Consider the following 20,349-nt stretch of genomic DNA (forward strand, 5'->3'; position numbering starts at 1 on the left):
TGTGGTCTGAAAAAACACTTTCTTGATTTTGATCTTAAATTTATTAAGATTCATTTTGTGTCCCAATATATGATCTAACTTAGAGGGTATTCCATGTGTGCTCGAGAAGAATGTGTATTCTGTTGCTTTGGAATGGAATTGTTATGTCAGTTGGCTCAATTTATTGTTTAAGCCCAGTGTTTCTTTATTGATTTTCTTACTGTATTATCTATCCATTGATGAAAGTGGGGTGTTAAATCCCCCTATTGTTATTGTATTACTGTCTGTTTCCCCTTTACATCTGTTAATATTTGCTTTATATGTTTAGGTGCTCCTTTGTTATATGCATAAATACTTACAAATGTAATACACTCTTGTTGGATTGACCCCTTTATTATTATACAATGACCTTCTTTGTCTCCTATTACAGTTTTGTCTTAAAGTCTGTTTTGTCTGATATATATACCCCAGCTTTCTTTTGGTTTTCATTGGCATTGAATATCTTTTTCCTTCCTGTCACTTTCAGTGTGTATGAGTATGGGTCCTTACATCTGAAGTGAGTCTCTTATAGGCAGCATATTAATGGGTCTTGTTTTATTATCTATTCAGCCACTCTGTGTCTTTTGGTTAGAGAATGTAGTCCATTTACATTTAAAGTAATTATTAATAGGCATGTACTTTTTGACATTTTGTTCATTGTTATCTGGCTGGTTTGTAATCCTTTGTTCCTTTCTCCTTTTGATCTCTTCCTTTGTGACTGGATGATTTTATGTAGTGGTGTGCTTGCTTAGATTTCTTTCTTTTTTTTGTGCATCTACTGTAGGTTTTTGTAGTGTGGTTAACATGAGGCTTACCTAAAACATATTTATAATAATCTATTTAAAGTTGCTAGTAAGTTAAGTTCAAAAGCATTCTAAAACTACAGTTTTACCTCCCCTCAAACATCTTATGTTTTTGATGTCACAAATTATATATTTTTATCTGTGCATCCATTAAAATATTATTGTACTTATAGTTATTTTTAGTACTTTTGTTTTTTAATCTTCATAACTAGATTTATATGTGATTAACCACCACCATTATATTAGAATATTCTGAATTTAAGCTATGTTTTCCTTTACCTGTGAGATTTATATTTCATTTGTTTTTCTGTAGCTAGTTAGCACCCTTTCATTTCAGCTTAAAGAAGTCCCCTCAACACTTTTCATAAGGCCCGTATAGTGATGCTCAATTCCTTCAGCTTTTGCTTGACTGGAAAACTCTTTCAGTTCTGAAGGACACGATGTTGGATAGAATATTCTTAGTTGGCAGTCCTTTTCTTTTAGCATTTTGAATATATCATGCCACTCCCTCTGGCCTGCAAAGTTTCTGCTGAAAAATCTGCAGACGGTCTTATGGGAGTTCCCTTGTATGTAATAAGTGGTTTTTCTTCCGCTTCTTTTAAGATTCTCTCCTTGTCTTTAATGTCTGACAGTTTAGTTATAGTGTGTCTTGGTGTCAGTCTCTTTGGGTTCTTATCAAGAACTTTCTGGAATTCCTGGATCTGGATGTCTCTTTCCTTCCCAGGTAAGGAAGATTTTCAGCCATTATTTGTTTAAATAAATTTTCTGCCCTCCTTTCCCTTTTTTCTTCTTAATGGGACTCCTATAATGTGAATGTGGATCCACTTGATAATGTCTCATAAGTCTTGTAAGCTGTCATTCCTCTTTCTTATTTATTTATTTATTTAGCTTCTCTGATGGATGAAGTTCACTGCCCTGTCTTCAAGTTTGTTGATCCTTTTTTCTGCTTTATTTAGTCTGATGCTGATCCCTTCTTTAGAATTTTTTCAGTTCAGTTGTTGAATTCCTCACTCAGCTTTGTGATTTCCATTCGGTACTTTCTTATATTTTCTGTCTCTTTGTTGAAATTCTCACTTTGTTCATGTGTTGTTCTCCTGATCTCAGTGAGCATTTTTATGACCAGTATTTTAAACTCAGGTAAATCACTTACTTCTGTCATATTACGGTTTTGTTTTGGGGTTGGTTTTTTTTTTTTTTTGAGGTTTTTATGTTGTTATTTTATTGGGAATGTCTTTCTTTGTTTCTTCATTTTCTGTGACTCTCTGTGTTGGTATCTATGTGGTAGATAAAACAGTGACCTCTCTTAGTCTTAAAGGAACAGTCTCATCTGGAGATGAAACTTACAGTTCAACCCTCCCCAAGCTCTCAGTTGCCTCTCAAACCTTTGTGATTATCCAAGCAGCCTTCTTTGCTCTTAGTGGCTCCTAGTAGTTGAGGGTGTAACAAGACCTATTGGTGTCCCAAAGAATAAGATTTGGGGGAGCACATAGGAACAGGCTGATTGGAAGCCAAGTCCTCCAGCAGCATCTTTTAAAGTACGTAAATATACCTCTTTCAGGGGAAGACTTTGTGATGGGCATTTCTGCCTGCTCCTTCTGTACTGAGTCCTGGTTTTGGGCTGGGGCTAGTTAAGAACTGTTTCTTCTTTTGCTGTTGTCCACAAGCTCCTCTCTTGGAGATACCAGTGACCTGGAGCTGGATATAGCACAAAGGTGATGTCTGCCTACCTACCCAGTCTCTGGAGAGGATTGTAGTAGGTCCCTGTAGGTGTGTTAAATTAGATGCCTACCCCTCAGGCTGCAGCTGTTAAGGTGAACTAACAGCCTCTTTCACAGAAAGACTGGGTATTTCGGTCTGCCACCTCTGTGCCATGGCCTGGAGGAATAGATGGTTAAAAACTGTTTCTCTCCCATTTGTTACAGACCTGTGGGATCTGCGAACATAACGTTTGTTGGCCACCAGAACCAGGCAATCAAGGGGCATCCTCTGGGTGGCAGATGCAAAAACCATTGTGCCAGATCTGTGGACGAACTCCATTTGCTCTTCAAGCCAAAACTTTTAAGGTAAGCAAATAGCTTTTTTCATGGAAAGACTGGGAGCCCTTCATTCTGCTGCCTCTGCATTGGGCCCTGTTAGCCATGGCGAACTTCTGTGAGCCATTTAAGAAGTGTCTTTTAGTTCACCGTAGCCTTGTGGGGCTTGCAGGTGCAAGACCTGTTGGCTTCCAAAGATGGATCTTTTGGGTGCCCATGTCTCAGGAGGAAACCTTAAAAATCGTGGTGTGAGCTGTGAGGTCCATACGTACCCTTTGCCCCTCAGGGAGATGCTGGGAATTGTGAGCTCCCTCCAGTTGTGTGTTGGTGTGTCGCTGTGCCCAGCATGAGGTTTATGGTGAGATTGTGTCGTAGCCTCTCTACCATTTTAGTGTGGGTATTTTGTTGTTTGCTGCTCTGTAGGAGTCACTCAGCTAGTGTCTGAATTTCACTGACAGGGAAATATTCTTTATGTAGCTGAGTTCAGGAGCCTCTTACATTGACATCTTAAATCAGAAAAACATCTATGGATTCTTATAAGAAATGCTGTATCACCAACATTTTTGAAGGCACAGATAATATTATGAGGAAATACATGGATATCAGTGATTGAGTCAAGAAATGATTCAGGAATGCTGGACTCAATGAGAAGTTTTAAGAGTACCGTAACCAATTTATTTTACTCGTATTTATCTCTTAATGTTTGCACAAGAATTAGATATAATGATCCAGGTCTAAATGAAGGGCTCTTTTACTAGGTATTAAGTAAAAGTTCCACGTGATAAGGAAAGCATGTGTTATAGTTTTTCATTGGCCACATTGTATCTTTCTTAGGGTATGTGAACTAATGGTGTCTCTTACAACAATGTTTCTAAGATTTGTGGTGCGAGCTGCAAGGTCCAGTGTTTCATAAGATTTGAGTAGTGAACATACTTTAAAATAATAATTCTCTAAACATGTTCACAAATTATTTCATTTGATCTTTATATGAATACTGTGAAATAAGATGGGCATTATTATTTCCATAAGGCAAATAAAACTCAGGCAATTTTAATTTTCTTATAGGTGAGGTTATATTTTGTTTTATAGGCTTTTTAACTTAAGCTAATAAAATAGTTCAGTAATTTGTCTTCTATAACATTAAGCCACAAATTTAAAGTGTTTCTACTGTTGAATAGACATGTTACATAATGACATCATTTTGAAAGTGTTTCATATTGTAAATGAAAGGTGGGAGTTAAGCATAGGGAGACATGTGTAAAGTTAGGGATTACTCAGATATGACAGAAATTCCTGGAAGGAAGCAAAAGATCAAACTTGGGAGAAATGTGTGGTATAGAAAAATATCTTAAATCTAGGCAAGGTGCTTTTATGGTACTAATTGTCATATTATAAGTTTTGGGTCTTGTTGTTTAGTCCTTCAGCAGTGACTGATTTTCTCTTAGATACTATGCCTTCAAATTATATAATAGTTACTGCTTGATACTCAGGTTCTCGCTTCCCAAACAAAAGAAACCAACTCTGGAAGAGTTGTTAGTTTACAGAGTCAGTGGGAAGCTGGAGAACCAGATCAGGAAATGATAGAGGCCCGGCGTGTCTAGGCAGCCAAAAGCACAGCCAAGGTCATGCTACGGGAGTAGCACCATAGAATTGCCACCCACCATCATACCCGCCATTATAGCACGAGGCTCAAGTGACATGCATGCTGCCTGGCTGCCCACAGTCTGGGGCAACCAATACTCTGGCCTTTCGGCTTCATCCTGTCAGAGTCACACATTGCTGAATTCCCAAAATGGGGATTCCGATTCTGGGCAGCCAGAACAACTACAGGTACACTTGATTATTATATATTATGCCATATGTATGTTGTTTAAATAGGACTGAACAGAATATTTTAAATATACATTTAATAAAGCCATTTTTGCCTATAAGGAGTTGGTTTATTATTACTGCTTTTCTTTTAAGAAGTGCTGTTTAGTACTGGAAAACCTGGAAAGCATTCCCAGAATTACAACATTCATCCTGTCATGGGCAGGGCCATTTTATTAACGCCAAAAGTTGAAATATACAGGAGCGTTTTCCCCCAGGAAACAAATCCAATTTTATCATCAAAGATAATGTGATTCACATTATTAGCTAGAATTCACCCATAAAACCAGTTATGCCTACAGATTGGTAGAGAGTGGGTTTTAGACATTCCTTATTATACCAATCTTCTTTGTAGTCTCTAAGTATCTAACATGTAGTTCATCTATTTGTTTATTATGGTAATACATTATTATTTAAAAGTGTGTAACACTACAGAAATACAGAGCAAAGCGTGATCAATCCCCATAGTCCTGCCCTCAGGGGTGACTACTGTGAATAGCTTGGTTGATGTTACTCCAGACTGCCTGGGTTCCATCTCCAGCTTTTCCAATTAGCTGGCAACCTTGAACACGTTATTTGTCCTCATACTGCCTCGGTTTCCTCATCTCATTGTAATAGTCCTGGCTTCCAGGACTATTGGGAGGGTTTAATAAGTACATGTAAAGTGTTCAGCATGGTTTTTGGCATATAGTAAATGCTTCATCAATGCTAGTTAGTGTTTTCCATTTCTTAGGATAGGCTAGATTATGTTGCAGTAACAAATTTGACAAAATCTCAGTGACTTAACACAACAAAAGTTATTTCTCGCTAATGCCGCCTGCCTTACACAGATTGGCAGAGTGGTTTCTCCGAGTTTGAAGGCACAGATAATGATATTATGTGGAAATACATGGATATCAGTGATTGAGTCAAGAAATGATTCCGGAATGCTGGCCTCAATGAGAAGCTTTAAGAGTACTTTAACCTATTTATTTTATTCATATTTATCTCTTAATGTTTGCACAAGAATTAGATATAATGATCCAGGTCTAAATGAAGGGCTCTTTTACTAGGTATTAGGTAAATACCTAGGAAATAGAGAGGCCCCGCGCAGGGGCCCAGGGTACTGGAGATCCCGCCACGTTGTGGCTGTAATCTGCATACATGGCCCCTTCACTGACCTCAGCAGGGAAAGAGACTGTGAAATCACACATGGGGTTTTTGTTGCCCCAGCCCATCATAGACATACTCCTCTTCCAATTACAATTTATTGGCCATAACTAGTAACCACAGCCCTGCCCAGCTGCAAGTAAGCTGGGAGATGTACAGTGCAGAGTGCAAAATACTTAGCGAGTGCTTCTACCTCGATCGTACTCTGCTTTTTTCCACCCAGCATGGTATATGATACTAGTCAAGCTGTGTTGCAGTTTTCCTGTTTTCTCAAATGTAATATATCATGGATGTCTCCCCATATCAATACATATTCATTCATTGACCTTATTAAGTGCTTCTATGTATCAGGCATCATGCTAGGTAGTGGAATATACCAATGAAGAAAGCATTTGATAGTCCTTCCCTTCATATAATTTATTGGATTGCAAACAGATAATGAAATAATTTTAAAAAGTATAATGTGGTAGAAGGTAAAAGATGTTATGGTAAGAAATAAGAAAGAAAAGGTGAAAGGAGTTTGGGGGTATAGTTTTAAATAGAATGTGCATGGAAGGCCTCTGTGAGGTGATTTGAGTTAAATTCTGAGAACGTGAGCCTTGTGAATACCACTAGAGAAAGAACACCCCCAGAAAATTAAATTGCTAGTGTGGCTTGGTGATGTGTACATGAAGAGGCATTTTCCTGTTTTTGTATAGGTTTAAAATTTTCCATGAAAAAAATTAAAAACAAAATGTAGCCTTGGTTGTAGAACTTGTATCTAGATTTTATTTCTGCATTTTTGGGGGGGAAATCAGGATAGAAAATTTAATAGACAGTCTCAATTTCCTAAAAAAATAAAATAGAAACAATTTTACTGATTTACTTCCTCAGAAACAGTGTTTTAACATCCCCACTTACTCTGGCTCCCATACAGTCTAGCCTTGATTACAGTGCTGTTTATTATGAGTAATCGTGTCGTGTGTGTTAGGTTTATCTTTCCAATTATTTGTTAAACTCTTAATCATGTCTAACTTTTGAAATCCCCTATCATTCCCTTTAAAGTGATTAGACATGTAATAAATTCTCTATAAAAATTAGATTGAGAAGTAAAACTTAATGATGACTTTATTAAATATAACTTCAGTTCTTATAGCATTTTACTGTGTTGAGAATGGAAAAAAAAGTAAGCTGCGCAAACTATTATATCCACAAGCAATTTAGAAGTTTTGAGCATTAGAGAGTTGGTTCAAAAATAGGGTTTTTCCCCCCCCCCAAGTAATTGGCCAGATGTGAGGTACAATTTGAATAAAGACCCTTTTTATCACATACTTATCATGATTTTTCCACAACAAAATTTGTTCTTTCAGTGGTTTACTTTCTGTTCCCATAGAACTAGGCTACATTGCACAAACATTTTGAGTAAATCCTGTCAGTTTTTCCTTAATATGACCAAGAGTCTTAACGGTTAGGTAATTGTGATTGAAGAAAAAAAAAAAAAACTGAAATCATCCTTGTCCAGCCCAAAGTATTTACTGGACTCTTTAAAAGTTATTTGGCTAGATTGTGAAGTCACACCCAGACACCAGGGAGGAATGCCTCTAAAAGATCATTCACTTAGAACCGCCCTGCGTTTAGCGGAAGTGGTGACGGGCTGGTTAAGGCTGAGGAAGATTCCTGTCATAGAAAAATTTGTCAGTGTTAGTCACACAACTAGAACATGATGTTTAAAGGAAAACGCATGACGGCGCTGGGAAGCTATGTTGGAAGAGCTGCAGCCAAAGAAAAGAGAATTATAAATTTATGGAGGATTGTGCTTCCATGATACAGATAACTCGGAAGTCTGGTGCATAAAAAATTTTGTTCCATAATTTAGTTCACCTCAGTTATGATCTGTTTAATATGAAGCAAAAATCTCTCTTTGGAGAACAATGTCATTACCTCAGGAAGGAAGGATTACTGCATTCAGCCGACATTCGGTTGGCACCATTTTTAGGATGTGGAATGATTCATTATCAGTATCAGAGTGTTTAATCATAGGCCTTATCAAATCATAAAAACACTTTTAGAACAGTGGCCATACCTCAGTGTCAAACACAGAAGACATATGGCACATTATAACTCAGAAGTCACCAAACTGTTTTGAGACCACAAACAGTAATTTTGATGTCTGAACTTCAATTTCCTCATCTGAAAAGTGGACAGGTGATCTGTCGTCTGCATTACGGGTCTGTTTTGAGTATACCAAAATTCTGAGCCTCGTTCTTCCAGGCAGAAACCTGAACGAATGAGAAAATAAATAATGAAAGAACCACACATGGTGCCTCAGAAAGAACGTTCTCCTTGTTAATTGCTAATCATCCTTCCCAGGGAGAATTTCCTTCGATTTCCACCTGAGGACTCGAGCTTTGCTTAACAGTCCTCTATCATATCACAAATTCCCTATTCAGTCCTCCTTCGTTTATTCATTCTTTTAGGGAGTTGGTCACTCGCCAAATATTAAGATCCTACCACATGCCAAGCACTGTGGTAGGAGCCAGAGACACGAAGAGGAATAAGGCGAAGACAGTTTCAGCCCTCGTGGGACTGCTTGTAAGAGAGCCGGGGAGACCAGCTATGCATGGAGCTTATGCAGAAGTAGGGCAGGATGCTATGGGAGCTTTCAGCAGGGGATTACGTAACCCAGTTGGGTTTCAGAGATATCAAAGCTAAAACAAGATGAAATGAAGAGGAGTTGACTAAGCGGAGAGTACTGGGGAAAGTGGTTTGGGCAGTATAGCACTGAATTCATTCTGAAGTGCTGGAAGGAAAGCCAATGTGGCCATAGTGTATGTAGGGACAGGACCCAGACCACAGAGGCCTCCTTATTAAGGGTTTGCTCTCTGTTTTGAGAGTAATGGGAAGCCACTGAAGTTTTAGGTTTGTTGGGGTTTTGTCTTGTATGTTTATGCAGGAAAGTAACACGATCACTTGCATTTATAAAAGCTCATTCTAGGCACGATGTGCAGCATGGAGGAAAGGAGAGCACACACGTAGTATATGTGGGGAAACCGGTTAGGAGGCAACTGGAGGAGATGAATTAGGGGCTTGGCAGAGAAGAGGAGGACATAGTGGACTGAATCAAGAGGTATTTGAGACAGAATCAAATGGTGCCCTTTGTGTTTCCCGTGCCTGTCTGAATGGGAGCACCTTGTGACGTGAGGGGCAGGGAGGTGGGTGCTAGTGCAGATTATACAGGCCAGTGTGAAGGAGTAACAAAAGCAGCAGACTTCTAGCAAGGTCGATCAAAGAAAAAAAGAGGGTACACAAATAAACAATAATAGGAGTGAAAAGGGGGATATAGCCAGAAATGCTTTCAACATTGAACAGACAATAAGATATTATAAACATGTTTATACTAAAAGAACTTGAAAAGTAGATCAAAACTGATAGAGAGCTGTCTCAAGAACAAATTAAATCTCTGAATGATAGTTCTTTAGCCATGAAATAAGTTATCAGTAAATTAAAATCTTCCTGCAAAGCATACTTCAGATGCAGAGCTCTATCAGCCAAGGAACATACAATTCCAATATTGTACAAGCTATATCAGAAATAGGAAAAGAGGATTAACTCCCCAGCTCTTTTTCTAAAACTAGGATAATCTTGATACCAATATATCACTATGTCAGTATAACCAGACTAAGATAATACGGAATCTGTTATGACCACAGTGAAATTGTAACAGTGAAAATCCCAAATAAGCTCAGTTACAAAATGGAATCAAACAGTGTATAAAAGAGATTATACATCATTACCGGGATGGGTGTATCTCACAAACCCAGGATTAGGTTAATATTAGAAAACAAGTGAAAAAATTCAACACACATTTTTTTACAAATGCTTCTACGGCACGCAATAAAAAAGGTCCTTTCTAACCAAAATAGAGTGCATCTACCAAATCCAGCAGCTAACATTATTCTTAATTTGATAATTAAGAATATCAAACTTGTGTATAACTTGTCAAACTATACCTATAATTTATATATAAGAGCCAAAATTATACTCTTGTAGAAGAACAATATGCAGAGATTTGCCTTACAGATTACCTTTTTAAAAAGTTATGGTAATTAAGGCACTGTGATGCTAGTTCAGGGACAGAAAAAAATGACCAATGGAATAGAATAGGGAAGCCAACAGAACCCAACTATGTGGAAACTTGGGTTGTAGCAGCCTTGCTTTGCGAATCAGTGGAAGAAAGAACTTGAAGTGTTAGTACAATTTCAAAGCGTGGCATTACACCCCTACCTCCCACCATGCACTAAAATAAATTCCAAATAGATCAAAGATCTGAATGAGAAGGGCAAACAGGAAAACTTATAGAAAACCATATAGAAAAATATTTTATGGTTTTGGAGTCCAAAATGATTTCTTTTAAAAGATCCAAAAAGTATAGATTAAAAAGCTAAAGATGGAAGCCAAAACAATCTTGAAAAAGAAGATCGAAGTTGGAGCACTCACCTTACTACAAAACTGCAGTAATTAAGACAGTGTGGTCCTGGTATAAAGATAGACATGTAGATCAATAGAGAATCCAGTAATAAACCCTTACATTTATGGTCAGTTGATTTTCCACAAGGATGTCAAGACTATTTAATAGAGAAAAATAATCTTTTCAACAAATGGTGCTTGGTATATTCATGTGTGAAAGAATGAAATTAGACCTCTACCTCAACCATACACAAAAATGGTTCATAGGCCTAAATGTAAAAAAAAAACCTGTAAAAACTGCTAGAAGAAAACATAGGAATAAATCTAGGTGAGCTTGAGTTAGGCTATGATTTTTTAGATATACCACTAAAGGGACAAGTGATAAAGAAGAAAAATTGGACTTTATCAAAATTAAAAACTTTTGTGCTGCATACTATACCATCAAGAAAATTACAAGACAGCCCAAGAATGGGAGGAAATTTTGGTTTGGGGTGGCAAAGAAAGCCCACTAGCTGAGCAAGAGGTACAAATGCCAGCAGTCCAGAAAGCAATCCCTGTATTTATTAAGGCCTGAAGGCATATGAGTAGGGCACCAGTAGTATCTGCTACACAGTCCCAGACTCTTCAGTAGGATTAGACAGGCCTTAGTCTTAGCTTGGGTTTCCCAGGAAGTATACATAGCCTGAGGCAAAAGGCTTACATGCTGTTACTTTATTAGGGTGAGCTCTTTCAAGAAACATGGATGGGAAAAGGGGTTGGGTGAAGCAAAGGACAGAGAACCAATATAAAACTGCATTATGGACGTGGCCATTATTAAATGCCATTAATTGCTTGATCTCTTGGGATAGTCTTTAAGAAGCCTTAAAAAGCCTTTGGACTTTTGTGCCCAAAGGCCCAAAAAGCACCTGAGTACAATTTTTTAAAAAATGTTTGGTTCCCCCCCACAGGTAGTTAGTTGATATCTGTAAATTATGTCTCTTAGACCTTATTCATACCTCAGGTTTCCTTTAATCAACGTCCAACTCATAATTGGCGGTAATGGATAGCAGGGATAATTGAACCACAGAATAATAGCTACCATTTAGTGAGCACAAGGCAGTTTTATATAATGTCTCATCCTCACAAAGTAGCTTTTGTTATATCGATTTTATTAATGCTTAAAATGAGACTCCGCTAACTTAAGGAACTTGGCGAGGGTCACAAAACTAGTACGCAGCAGACAGGGTTTTGGAACCAGGTCTGTTTTTTTTAAAAAAACTTCAAAAACAATGCTTTCTTTTAGAAGAAGGATTGAGATTCCTAAATCTCTTCTTAGCCAATACTTTTTAAAATGCTATTTTTTAAAATAGAGCACACAGACACATGGTTTAAAAGTTCAAGAAACATTAAAGAGTGTCCAGTGAAAACTCTCCGTTTTTACCCTGGCCCCCAGTCACCCGATTCCTCTTTTCAGGAGCAGTGTTACCAGTTTCTTGCGTATTTCTCCCGAAACAGTTATGCATAAATATAAATATTATGTTTTACCTTTTTTAACGGAAATTACATATATACACACTATACTCACCTTTGTTTTTTTCACTGAATAGTACATCCATGTCTCTTCACATCCATATCTCTTCATGAAGCTTAGCCAACACATTGAATTTTCTCATCATTAGTATTTCATTATTAAAGAGTACAATATAAGTTATACTAAAATTTATTTACTATTTCCCTTGTCCTATTTATCCCCTCTAAAAGAATAAACAAGAAGCAAAATGTCAAAGGATCAGGACCAGGGAAGGAATGGGGAAACATAAAGAACAGAAGCTCAACAAAACTCTTCATCAAAAGACCTTTCTTGTTTTCTCTCTCAGGTTACCTTGGCCCTAACTCACCTGTAATTTTCAGCTGTGTTTCATAACGTAACTGCTATTACTCTTTCCTTCTTGTTTTTTATTTATATGCATGAGTGAAAGGTGAGTACATATTGGTCCCGTTGCCAACTTAGAGCATCTGGCCCCAAATATTCCAAGATGAGAAGATAACATGAAAATGAGTGGGAACTCTAGATCTTGTCCTTCTCCAAATTTCATAATCCTGAAGTCTCTATCACATGATATAGCACTTGATTGCATTTAATCTAATACTTTTCACTGGTTATTTCTTTTACATAGAAAATCACTTCCCTTAGGATAGAGACCCTAACTTGCACCCTGATGGGTTCATGATAGGAAGTACTGGAGGACAGAAGATAAATGTGGGGGTCCTGGTACTTCCTCCTGCATTGACAAGAGGCTAAAGTAACGTGCTGTTACCTTAGGGTGGTTGGTGGGCAAGTGGGGAGAGGTGACTGTTGAAAGGAGATTAGAATCACAAGGAAGATTTCTCAGATACTTGTGGTAGTCCACTCCTACATCAACATTCCAGTTGGGGGAGGGGGAGGGCGATATACAGGGTGGGCAAAAATAGTTTTACAGTTGTGAGTGCATGAAACTCGGAGTTCATTCTTGCTGAGCTGACAAAACCATTGTAAACTATAACCTGCCTGACAAAAGTAAAACTACTTTTGCTCAGCCTGTATATTTTGAAAAAGTTCCTTGGGTGACTCTTAAATTCCTCCATTCTCATACCCCTAATTCATAATTATCACTAGTATAAAGGAGAGGTACAAAGACCAGAGCAAATATCAAATATTCACTCAAGCAGAAAATTACTAAACAACTAATTTGAAATCAAAGAAGATAGGACTTCCTTTTCCCCCTTACCACCTTTGTTGGTATATTAGCCGCACACAGGAAGGGCAGACTGTCATGTCCCAGCTGCCCATGCACATGCTCTAAGAGGCCCAGATGGCCTCTCTGTGTGTGTTTCAGGTGTTCTACTGTGTTTGGTTAGAGTTGTTCTATCTTCTTTTTCTTATCTTCCTGAAAATTTCTTTCTCAAAGATCCTGGATCCATGATGTTAATGTCCACCAGTACTAATATTTTCTAATCTTCTAATCCAGTGGTGCTTAACCTTGAATGAGCATCAGAATCACCTGTAGCGTTTGTTGAGACGTTGCTGGAGTCCACCCCCAGGTTTTCTGATTCAGCAGGTTTAAGGTGCAGTCCAAGACTCCTCATCTCTAACAAATTCCCCTCGGATGCTGCTGCTGCTGGTCTGGGGAACCACACGTTGAGAACCACTGTTCTGATTATTATTATTAATTTCATGCTTCCCTCCATAGGGTAGGGGAGAATCCTAGGAATTAGGAAAGGTGATTGGGAATGGCAGTGCCAATAAATGTTAATAGAGGAAGACTGTAACAGGAGAAGAAATGCTCTTTTTATCATCGTCAGGTCCAGAAGTTTCACTAGCATTTGCATGAGTCCTACTGACAGCTTTTGACCTAAAATTCATCCTCCCTATGTGAGAATTCTCATTTTAAAAAGGGGGCAAGGGGTGAGAGGAGAAAGTTACAACTTTGCCCAATCCCATATGAAAGGTATTTTGGATTCACCTACTTTCTTCCATCTGAATTGCTATGACTCTGTCCTGAATCTCTGTCATCTCTCACCTGGATACTGTACAGTCTCCCAGCAGCTTGCTACTCAGAGTGTGGTCCATAGTCCACAGCATCAGAGGCACCTGGGAACTTAATAGAAAAGCAGCATCTCAGCCTTCACACCAGGAACTACATGTTAACAAGATCTCCAGGTTACTTGTATGCCTGTGAATGTTGAAAAGTCATGTACCTACCTGTCCCATCAGGCTTCATTTTAGTCTCCTTCCAACCCATTCTCTGCAGCTGCAAGGGTGATCCTCTTAAATTAGATCATGTCATGCCCCTGCAAAACAAAACAAAATGTAAAAAAACCCAAAAACCCCACAAAACCCTACTCTCTTGGTATCTCCTGGCTCTGAAAAGTCAAACTCCTTGTCTTGGCCCCTTAGGCCTGACATGAACTGGACCTATCCTCTCCAATACACCCTCCCCTTGCATCGTGCTCCTCTCAGTCCGCTCCAGCCAAACCTTGCTTTTCAGCTTCTCTCACAGGTCAAGATCTCTCTTGCCTTTAAACGCGTCGCTCCTTCTGCCACGAACATTCACCAATATCCCTTGCATGTCTAGCTCCTCCTCATCTTTCAGCCCTCTGCCTAGATGTCACCTCCTCAGAGAAACCTATATGCTTTGGTTACCCTATCTAAATGAGTGCCTCTCTTCCCACTTTTATTAATTTCCTTCAAGGTATTTACCATAATTTATAATGATGTAAAGTGTCTGTTTACTTTTCGGGTCAAGGGCCACCCTGACAAAGGAACTGAACCTCTCTTGGTCACACTGTCCAGTGCTCAGTGTGCCCTCAGCAAATATCTACCTAAGGCACGACCCCTTGGTTCTTTACTGAGCAAGGGAAAATTGGGGTGGAGGTGGAAAATAGCCTTGGATTTTAAAGACCCCAAAGGACATAGGGCCTGTAAATTTTGGGGAAAAGAAAGGTAGTAGGATTTCAAGAAAAAAAATTTAACAAGAAAAGATAAAGGTGGAGGGATGAAAGAGGGAATTTGTTGGTTGAGGCATTATCCACGTGGGGCTACCCCAAAGGCATAGCCAGACCCAGGAGTCACGTGTGGTGGGTGGGGAAAGGTTAGTGAGGTAGCTAACTAGTTAGTTTGGTGCAACATCTGACCTGTGCTTCGCTCAACAGCGGCTTCCAGCCTCTTGTTAGCTGAATGCTTGGGATTCCGACACTGGCTCCGAGGGTTAGAGAGGAGGGCAGTGTGTTTCCACTTCAGCAGTGGTCGCCGAAGATGCCCTTGGTGCAGCTAACAGAGATACCCAAGGCCTCTTCTGTGTAGAACTCACACTCAAATGGTTAAACTTTTATTTATAGCTAATGCTTTTGTCTCTCTCCAAGGAGCTCTCTGTCTTTCCTTATTATTGTGGTGGTTAGGGTTAGTTTAGATTAGAATGCTGAGAATCAGAATGCTGAGTCTTATACAAATGACTCAGATTACTTTCTTAAATACCTCTGCTTCATTCTGTGCTTAAGGTCGAATTTCTGAAATAGGAAGTGTTAATCTATAAGGTGTCAATTTTGTTTAGGTCAACTTCTAAAACACCTGAAAGGTGGTTGTGAGTCGTATACCATAACTAGTGTAGTGATGATGAGGTTAATAGTGTGGGTTTTCTTCTGTTTTGGTCACTTAGGATTTCTTGGAGAAAAATTGACATGGTAATAAAGATCTTAGCCGGCTGTTCAGAACGGTGTTTTTCAACCTTGAGAAATGAGCAGGTCTCCTGTAAACACCTCTTATAGATCTTTAAGAATGTGTCAACAGAGGAATATTGACTTAATAAGCTAAAAGGTCTTTGTGTATAAAAATACTTTTTGCCCTGGCCGTGTGACTCATTTTTTTGGAGCATCCTCCCATAACCAAAAGGTTATGGGTTTGATTCCCAGTGTGGGTGTGTACGAGCCCAGTCTGGGTATGTATGGGAGGCAACCAATTGGTGTTTCTCTGTCACATCGATGTTCCTCTCCCTTCCTCTCTTTCTAAAAGCAATGAAAAAATGTCCTTCAGTGAGCGTAAAAAAATAAAATACCTTTTAATTGTGAGTTATGATGAAAAATGAGTCATTTTAAAACCAATGTTTTAAAAACAGTTTTACAAACAAATGGGGATTTGAGGACCCCAGTTTAAGAAATCTCAAACCACACACCAGTTGAAAGCATGCAGCTGGCACACTTTCTCATCACCACTGGTGGAAAAACTGTGCCTTAAGCTTGTATGTCTCCCTTGACTATACTAAGTAATCATTAGAACAATGTGAAAAGTTCGCTAAGACAGGTGAGAACAAGGAGACACTTAACTGTGACTGAAGATGACAGAAATCTCCTTGGAGGATGTGACATTTGAACTGAGTTTGAAGTTTAAAAAGCAGATGGGAGAAGTTAAAAATCCACTCCAGGCAGAAAAAACATCAGGTGTGACAAGGAAGGTGAAGAAGATCACGATGCAGTCCCTGCCAATTGTGCAGGGGATTTGGGTAAAAGACGCATGTGGCAGGGTAATGACGCTGTGAAGGTGGTTGGAAGTTATATCACAGAGGGTCGTATTATTTCGTACAGAGGAATGTAGGCTTGATGCTGTAAGGGATCAAGGGGAGTCACTGGAGGAGTTTAAGCAGGGGAGGGCCATGATCAGATTTGCACTCTTACATAGTGCCCACTGCCAGCAATGTGGGGAATGAATGAATTGGAGGGAGTCAAAACAAGAAACCTGGAGACAAGAAGGAGCTCTCTGTCTTTCCTTATTATTGTGGTTGTTAGGGTTAGTTTAGATTAGAATGCTGAGAATCAGAATGCTGAGTCTTATACATGAGTCTTATAGTCCTACATGAGGTGTGTCTAAACTAAATAATTCAAATAGAAATGAAAAAGATGGGGAATTTTTGCAGCATTTCAATGCAATAAAATTGATAGGACTTAGTACAAATTGGATATAAATATGAAGGAGAGGGAAGAGTCTAAGGTGAATCCCAAGAGTCTGTCTTAGGTAACTGAGTGGTTTACAGTGCCATAAACAGTATAGGAAAAGAGCCCTGGCCGGGTATCTCAGTTGGTTGGAGTGTCATCCCAATGCACAAGGGTTGCGGGTTCAATCCCCGGTAAGGGCACACACAGGAAACAACCAATGAATTCGTGAATAGGTGGAACAACTGATTGATGTTTCTCTCTCTCTAAAAAAAAAAATTATTAAAAAGTAAAATAAATGTCTATTAAAAAACAATATGAGGAAATCATGAGGAACAGACTTTGGGAAAAGATAGTAGTTTAGTGTTGGGCATGTCATCTTGCTTGCTGGGAGATGTCCATAGATGGAAAAGTGGAACCAAGGTTTTAGATATGAGGTCAGGGCCACAGAAAGAAGACTTGAAAAATTCTTGGCCGTCCCTGCCAGTGTAAGGTCCATGCTCTTAACCCTTATCACTGCATCTATTATTGAGATAGTTCAAAATCAGGTCATGGGTAAAGGTGAACTTGTCCAGTGAAAATTATAGAAGGAGATAAGAAGAGAGCCAAAAATGAGGCCATAGGAAATACTGACGTTTAAGAGATGGATGAAGGAAAAGAACTTGCCAAGGAGACTGAGAAGTCTAGCGGAGAACAATTGCCTTTGGGATGGGAGAGGGTGGTGCTGAAACAAGAAATATAAAGGAGTGAGCCAGGAATGTCTCAAGGGTCAGAAATTCATAGGAATTGATGGGTCCTTTGGGAATTTATGTGGCCCTTCCAAGGTGAGTTAGCTGCATCTTGTCACAGGAATGTAGACCTGACGTTGCCAGATCTTTTGATTTTTCAAAGGATGCCGGGAATTTAGATTTATATGCCAAATCTCCTCTTACACAAATGACGCAAACAAAAACCATGTATGACCCTGGTTGGCCGGACATTTGAGGTAAGAAAACCAGAGTATGGCACCATCATTGGATATACATTGTTAGAGAATAATTAATGTCTATACCAAACTGCTCAGATAAACCCAAACTGAAGGGGTTATATTTGATGATGGTGCCTTCTAGATTACCTACCTAATTATACTGTTGTTAGGTGTCTGAGACTGTAGGAAAAAAATAAACCACTATAAGATTTTAGGATTTAAGTGTATAAAAATGTGTAAGAATAACTTTCCCAAGATGGAAGTTTCTGATCAATTCTGTTCAGACTTTCACTTGTTTTTATTTGGCTTGTCTGACTACTACCTCTGCTCAATATAGCTTTTGTTTATTATTTCTTTTCCTTTAAAAAGCCAGTTAGTAAATATTTTAGTCTTTAAACTTCATTTACAAAAAGAGGTGGCGGGGCCTATCTGGCCAGCGGGCCACAGTTGGCTGACTCTCTAGGGGATGCTACTTACACCAGCAAACACACAGCTGTGTACCAGCACATCCGCAGGTGGGAGTGATGCCCTGGTGTGTCCTGTCTGTGGGCTTCTGTAGTGCAAATACTTCCAGTGAAAGGGCTGGTTTCAAGCTACCAACAGTTTAGCAGTTGGATTGCAAAATTCTTGAGTATTTAACCATTGACTCTCACAAGCTGGTAAGAGCCAGTTCCAGCACACACTGGACACATAACCCTGAGATACGGGTCGATGTTCTGGGAAGAGGTGGGGGCGAGGGGAATGTTTAGCTTGCTTGCTTTCTTGATTTTACCCTTAAAGGTTTTGATATACACGAATAAGCAAAATTCCTAGAATGGCTTTTTCCACACTCATTAATAATTATGTTGCTTTTGTTTGATTCTGCATTATCAGGAAATCTGCTGGCATTATTAGCACTGAAGTTAAGTCACAGTGAAAAAAAAAAGGTTGGATCAAAAATAGATGTATGTAAATATAAAATATATGCATATTTTATATATATATGAACACTTTATAATATCTTATACGTATTTTAAGGTCATTTTCTGGTTCACAGATTGTTGCTTTTTCCTGTGCCTAGTGATGTTTTAGTTTGGTGTCAGGTGTGATAAATGTGCCATTGTCGAGTGGTTTCAGTTTGCTGTCTTTTTTCAAGGAGCGCTAAAGTTTCTTCTGGCACACAGATTAGTGGTCAGGTTGCTTGTGGATCGACTTGATATTTTCAAGGATTATTTTAAGCTTTGTCAGAGTGTTGTTAGAATGGCCTTTATTCCAGGGCTAGTTTAGTTTTAATACTAAACTTTGACCCCTCTGGGGTTTCTGTTGTTTGCTCAATGGCTTAGGGAGTTAGGTGGAGTTTGAACATCTAGCCCGCTGGGTGCTCTGAGAATTGCTCAGCTTACAGCTCTGGTGGGAGTTCTTAGCCCAGACTTGTAGAGTTTCATTGTATCCCTGTGCAGATTGGTGCCCAGCCAAAGATTCAAGAAGACCCTGTGCAGATGTTGGAAATTCTCTCGCTGTATAACTCCTCCTCTCTGGTACTGTGCTTTACAAGTTCTAGCTCCCTCCCCTCTTAAAAATCAAGTCTCAATCTTCTCAATTTAGTGAGACCGCTGTGCTGTGAGTTTTCCTCCCCTTTGCTGTAATCTCAAAATTGCCACCAGATAGGAAGCTCTTTTCTTTCTCAGACATCAGAGTCTTTTCCTGTCTGTTGTCACCATGTCTGAAAACAGTTGTCTCATACCTTTTAACCAGGTCCCAGTTGTTTATGGTAGGAGAGTAAATTTGGTACCAGTTACTACTTCGTGATCAGTATTGGAGCCCAATATTTATCAATACAATGTCAAATCTTCCAATCCGTGTATTTTTATTTAGGTCTTCTTTGATATTTTCAATTAGCAATAATCGAATCTCAGATAAACCTCATTGGCTACAATACTGCCACTGGGCAAAGCTCTTCTTAGATATTTTAAATAAACTTTAAGAATCCTCTCCATAGACTCTAACATTTAGTGTTAGATTTATCCCAAGCTTTCATACTGTTATGCCTTACAAGGGGTATCCTTTAAAATTTTTTTATTTTCTACCTACCAGTTGCTAGTGTAAAGTAAAAAATAAATTTTATTAATTTTTCGATCTAGTAACTTTGTACGTAGATTTTTCTACCCAGTAGCAAAGGTGTTAATTATTTTGAATTAATTATTTGTCATTTTCAAATAATGAACAATTATAGTTTTGCTTCTTTAATTCCTTATATATATATTTTTCTCACCCCACTTCACTACTTCACTGTCTAAGGGCTCCACTGCAGTGTGAGATAGACGTTTCTTTCTATCCCTAGTTGTCTAACGTTTTCTAGTTACAAATAGATGTTAAATTTTATCAATGCTTTTTTGCATCTATGAGATATGTGTACACTTATTCACTTTAATCTATTAATGTAGTAAATTACATGGTTTGATTTTTTTTCTCTTAGGTGAAAACCAGCCTTGTACTTTTAAAATAAAAGCAACTTGGTCGTGTTAATATTTTCCTTTTTATACACTGCTTGATTTTATTCACTACTGTTTTTGCTAAGTATTTTTACACCTATATTTGCGAATAAAATTGTCCTGTAATTATTCTTTCTCTTTCCCTTCCTGTA

General features: G+C 38.6%; 1 long non-coding RNA gene and 1 pseudogene across 1 annotated transcript; both read right to left on the bottom strand.

The window, feature by feature from the left end:
• Nucleotides 1–6,566: 6,566 nt before the first annotated feature.
• On the bottom strand, nucleotides 6,567–14,124 carry LOC123480464 (uncharacterized). Its single transcript, XR_006656489.2, has 4 exons — nucleotides 14,040–14,124; nucleotides 13,858–13,935; nucleotides 11,883–11,943; nucleotides 6,567–8,130 (listed from the first exon to the last, which is right to left on the bottom strand). It is a non-coding gene; the product is annotated as an uncharacterized lncRNA (long non-coding RNA).
• A 5,409-nt stretch (nucleotides 14,125–19,533) lies between these two features.
• LOC112312020 (U4 spliceosomal RNA) lies at nucleotides 19,534–19,661 on the bottom strand (annotated as a pseudogene).
• Nucleotides 19,662–20,349: the final 688 nt, after the last annotated feature.

Source organism: Desmodus rotundus, chromosome 7 (assembly GCF_022682495.2).
Source record: "Desmodus rotundus isolate HL8 chromosome 7, HLdesRot8A.1, whole genome shotgun sequence".
Taxonomy (NCBI): domain Eukaryota; kingdom Metazoa; phylum Chordata; class Mammalia; order Chiroptera; family Phyllostomidae; genus Desmodus; species Desmodus rotundus.